Genomic DNA, 6,000 nt, shown 5'->3' with positions numbered 1-6,000 from the left:
CATGTGTCCATGGTAATGTCACTTTTCCCATCTTGAAAGGTTTGTAGATTCCTACCATTACCACCATTGATCTTTTGAAGATTGATGATTGGTGCAAGCCCACAATTTGAAGATGCTCATCAAATAAGAAAAGCGGGAATGCACCATTTTGACATGTGGAAAAGATGACGTCAAGCACCTACTCGCTTAGAAGAAGATATGGGACCCACTAGTGTGGAATGTTGTCAGAAGGTGCAAACTCATATGAAGGTTTCTTATTGGTTAGTATAGATGACTAGACTTTGCTCAAATGTGAATTGATCTGATCGTTTCTCTTGTCTTGATCAATGAGCGACGCTTCCCCACAATTCTATAGTGTACGAATTTTAAGTAATGCAAGGAAGTGTAAATGTGACGCATGACATAGTATGAAATCATGGGCCCACCTTGCTCAGAAGATAATACAAAATTGTCTTGTGTGGTACTTGTCAGATGAGCTAGAGTATAGAGAAAGCATCTCATTGGTCTAACTAGCTGACTAGATGTTACAGTCACAGAAGATTTGTGATCGTCGTTGATCTGAATAAGTCTAGGGTTAGCACTTCCCTATAATATGGACTTGCTCGACATTTAAATAATATGGGCAAGTAGGCATAGTGGGACCAAGACTTAAAGGGAATGCTAAGTCATGCCATGCTAGAAAGGTCAGATGGAGTAAAGTGTGCTCATTGGTGGAACATGATAGGTATGCCAAGTTGAAAGTAGTGATGTCATGGACATTGAAAGTTTAAATGCTATAGTCAAATCTATCAGAGCATGTTGTAAAAGGATGATATTTGATTGGTTAAGTCAGCTAAGTGGGCCATTAGAGAAAAGTATTTTGGCCCACTATCGATCTGGGAAAGATCGACAGATAGCACATGCCCACAATAAGAAGTTGTAGTAATTTTAAGTAATGCAGGCATGCACCCTTTTGACACGTGACTTGGGGCTTGAATTTTTAAAGGGAATTTCACTTTTGAAATAAAGTCATACAATCTTTGAGAGATCAACAAGTTAGATTCAAATTTGAAATATAACATGAAACTAATGGTTGCAAGAATTAATATGACTCAAAGTTTCCTTTGTGTGACCTTAATGCACTGGTATAATATGAAAAATTACCATTATTGAAGCATACAATTGTAGACTTTCTTAGAGAAAAAAGGATTTCCAAAGCAAGGGCATAGAATTTCTCAAGGGTTTTAACAAATTTGTAGAGAAAATTACAGAGAAAGAAGGGAAAATTTAGCAGGTAAGTAATCTGTAACCTATAAAAATCAAGAATTTGCTATTGTAAGAGTGTGAAATTTTAAAATGCCTCCGCAAAAGGAATTTTCTGGGCAAACTTATTATTTAAAAAGGGTTGTGCATGATGATTTCCTAGAACAATTTCCCTTATCAGTAAATGAAATAACTAAAGGGAGGGAACTCATTCCTAAGAACCTTAGGGTAGTTGTGGCTAAGAGTTTCTATGATAGGGAAAACTAGGTAAGAGATGCCCAAGTATCTATCGGGGGTTTACAATTGTTCAAGAAATGGTTCTAAGAAAGGAATTTAGATACCCCCATGAGCAATGTCTAGGAATTCGACATTGGAAAATTAACAGTCCCTTTAGTTTTCTTTGATAGTGATCTATTGACTGACCTGGCAATGAAATATGATCCTATTATGGGATGGGTGAAAAATCATTTTGGAGTCAATCTTTTTAGGGTTTTCCCTGAGCTATTCAGTGAAGTTTTCAACCTTAACCCTAACCATGATGTACATGAAATCATTGATATGGATGATTTACAAGTGAGATATGATGCACATAGAATATACTTGAGGACAGGGCCATTGTAGGAGCATGCTACTAAAGTTGGAACCTTGTCTGTGATTACTGCTAACACACCTGAGCCATTATTGAAAAGACCTTTTAACCCCAAGGCTTAGGAATTATATACTTCTCTTTGTAAAATTTTTGGGATGGATGAAGCTGAGCAGATCCCAAGCTCAATTGTTCTTATAATGGCTCAAACTCTTAAATTTGGAATGATTACCATTCTAGATTTTGCTACTTTCCTTGCAAAGGAGATTCACAATGGTTTGGTGGGAATAGCAAGGGGAAAAGTGAACAAACCATTATGTTGGTATTCATTTCTTATGCATGTATGCTTGTACAAGGGATTCACCTTCTTCTCCAAGGGTATGGAGCTAGAAACAACTAGGGATGGAGAGAGGAATCCAGTGCAGTTGTGGAGTGTAGATATGACTTCAGAAGCTACAGATGCCAGTTATGTGAGATTCGATAGATACTTTGCATCAAAGCTTAGGCTACTTTTGAAAGGGGACAACCCAAAATTCCACAAACATTGTTAGAATTGGTCAGACCCAAGGACCATGCACAAGGACTATTGGTTAGTCATAATTGGGGGAATATAATCCCTTACAATGTCTCAACAGTAATACGAGTATATGGATTTTTGAGAAAGCCTCATGTGTTACCTTTTCATGTGCCCTTGAAGATAGGGATAGCTGAGCTCCTATGGTAGATAAGCACTATAGATGAGAGGGAATTGTCTAAGAAGGGTACCTTCTTTCCAATTGTTACTATAGTGCATGATTTTTTTTTTGTCAGGAAAGGGTGGAAGCATCTTAATTTGTTTTTAGATAGATATAACATGGCAGAATCTCATGCTAGATTTACTGATCTTGAAGGATTCTATGACCTCTTAAGAGAGAGGGTGAAAGCTTCTTGCATGGTACAACAAGTTTATTATCCAGAGGACATAATAAAAAATGTTTTCACTTTGCAAGAGTAGGAATTAAGGAAAGAAAAATGGATAGTGTTCAGTAAGACTTTAGAATTCATTAATGTTTTTGACCCCCAGTATGACTCATTGAAAGATAAGAAATACTAGAGAGCTAAAATGCAAGCATTAATGAATATTTTTTCTATAATAATCCAAACCATGAATGAGAAGAAATCCATTTATGTTGAGACATATCCAGAAAAGGCTGTAGAGGTACAAAGAAGGATAAGCAACAAAAATGTGGTGGCTCTTGGCCAATATACTTTGCAGAGAAGGGTAGGTTATGTAATGATTTAAAGTGTGCAATAGGCTCCCCCTCAGTAGAGACCAAGGCTAGGAAGCCCACCTGTAGCTAGTGCTCCAAAAAGAAAAAAGTTAGAGCAAGGGTCTTCTTCCCAAGTGGAACAATATTCCCCAAACTAGTCTCCAATCAGAATTGATGATGAAACATCTCTGAGGGAACAACTTAGAAAAACTGGTGGAGAGGGAGATGTGATTGTTACCTCCACAGATTTGGAGATTGGAGAGCCTCAAGAACCACCTACACCTTCCTTGGATTTAACTATTGCTGCTTACCAAGGTAAGGAAATTGACCCTATAGTTGCCCAAGCCTTTGAGAGGTTTATTAATGATGAAAATTTTGTGAAGTCTAGAGTATTTGCACAATTCTTATGGAGGCTAAACATAGGAAATTTTGAGAAGACTTGTGAAAAAATAAAGGCAAAACAACTTGATAAATCAGATTTTTCTATTAAGGAGGAGGTAAAGTCTAAATTTTTGAAAGATTTGGCTCAATTTACCCCTGAGGCTGGTAGGCAAGTAATTAAATAGTCAGGAGTCCTTATTTTTCTAGAATGGGATATAGTGAATGCCATGCTTTTTGATTCAGTTAGGAAGCAAAAGGATGTCCATTTTAAAATTGAAGAAGAGGTATTACAAGCTCATAGAGGAGTCAAATTTAGTGATGACCACCAAGCCCTTACTATTTGGTCAATTGAAGAAAGAGACAAGACCAGAATGCAAGAAATTTTCACTACAGAGGATACTAGTGCATTGATAGTTTTTAGGGCTAGTGAGGTAGGTAGTAAGCAGATAATAGGTATGGCCTCAAAAATGTTAAAATTTGGTAGTGTTGTATCTGGCCAGGAAGAAGATAGATTTTCCCAACTCAATGCTAGGTTTGAAGAAGTTTTGAAAGCATATGAGGAAAGGGGTATGCAGATACAATCATTGGAAAACAAAGTATCTCAAATGGAGAAGGTCCTTGGGAAAAGAAAAGTAGGAGAATCTAGCAGACCTAGGATTGTATACCCTCTTAGGCCACCTATTGAACCTTTCAATTCTACTCCAATTATTGAGGTACCAGATACCCCTGAAAGGCCATAGTTCTACACTACAGAAGATTTTGAAGAAGAAAAGAATAAGTTGTATGCATTGCATATAGAACTAAATAATTAGTTTAAGAAGAAAATAAGGTAGGGTATAATGTATTTAGTAGATAGAATTGAGTGGTCATCATGTTTTGATTTATTGGCAAAGATTGCATCCATCATGGATGAACTGAAGAGAGATGAAGTTGTATTCAGACCCCTTGTGCAAAAGTGGACAAAAAGAAATGAAGATATCACTACTATGTGTATATCTGTCATCCAGCCGCCCTGTCATCAAATAGAAAAAGTCTTTGACTTATTTAATAAATTGCAAGGATTTGATGATAAGAAAAATTATTTCCAAAAGAGACTAACTATTTGTTTTTCCAAGTATATGGTAGAAAAGTTTGATTTATTCCCTTATGCATTAAAGATTGTTGATAAAGTAAAGGAAAATGATGAATGTAAAAGGGAGTTAAATGAGATTTTTTGTGAAAGGATAAATAAAGTTATAAATGAAATTGGACATTTGTTATGGGCAATGAAAAATGAGGAGTTGGTTAAAGTGCAGATATTCTATAACTCCATTAGAAAAGAATTGGTTGATATGGAGGCAATTGAAAATTCCCTGATAAGTGTACAGAGAGAAGTCTTGAATTTTGATTGGCCAGAGGACACTACCTATAATAAGTGGAAGAAAGATCTTATGTCTACAGAACAAATAGAAGGAGGTGATGAGGTGGATGATGATGATGAAGAAGAGGGTATAAAAGTAGAAGCCACCTCTGCCACCGATGATAAAGACAAAGAGTATCCTTAGGTAACAGGAGATGACTCATCACTGTCACATTTGATGGCCACCTATCCCAAGGAACCAAAGCACTAAAAGGAATATGATCATAATAATTTTTTTCTTTCCAAAGGGAATAATAGAAGCAGACCTACAAAGGAATGTTTGATGTACTAGATTTTCTATTATTCACAATTTTGTCTTGTTGTGATGGATGTATGTAAAACTTTTTGAAGGACACCTGTCAATTTCTCTTAGCTTGAGGTTGTTTCATCTCACACTATATAAGTGAGATTCCAGGGCTAGAGAAAGGGTCTAAATTCTATTTTTTCTAAGTGATATACTTAGTCTATTTTGGTCCAATGTTTGGAGAAAGTTTATGATGTATTTTCTTTGTTAGTTCCTAAGAATACATGAATAATAAAATGATCTCCGTGTTTCTTCCTAAGGTCATTCTAAGTTTACTGTAAATGTATACAATTTTCAAAGAAAATGAATACAAATTATGAGCTATCCCCATATAAGTTCTTTTTAATTTTTGTCTCCTTTTGATTACTTGGTTATCTTGATATTGTATGAGTAAAGGCTTGTGCAATTGAATGCAATCTAGTTAGGTTGTATATCTATTCATCACTGCTATTAGTTCAATGGATTAAGTAAAAGATTTGATGATTTTTATAAGATTTTTGTAGTAGTGGAAAGGATTTTTGAATGATGAATTCTAATAAGAATTGCTGATAATTTTTGTTGTAAGGCAACAAATTAGATGCAAGGATTTGTAGTAGACTATGAACCCCAATGGATTAGGCACTGGTCAAATTGATTCAAATGGAAGAGAAATGTGTCATAAATGGTTTTCAAATGTAGAATTTTAATCAATTTACTTTTATTTCCTAAAGATTTTCAAAGTTGGCCTGTACTTGTTTGCATGGAATGTTTTAGCTTCAGTTAGCCACTATTGCTGAGAACACATGCAGACCTATAAAAGAATTTTGGCTAGATCTATTATATGGGATGTGTTTATCAA

Source organism: Cupressus sempervirens, chromosome 10 (assembly GCF_028749045.1).
Source record: "Cupressus sempervirens isolate cs-2001-9-10 chromosome 10, ASM2874904v1, whole genome shotgun sequence".
Classification (NCBI taxonomy): Eukaryota; Viridiplantae; Streptophyta; class Pinopsida; order Cupressales; family Cupressaceae; genus Cupressus; species Cupressus sempervirens.
The sequence above is the reverse complement of the archived record's forward strand: the minus strand, read 5'-3'. Positions refer to the sequence as shown.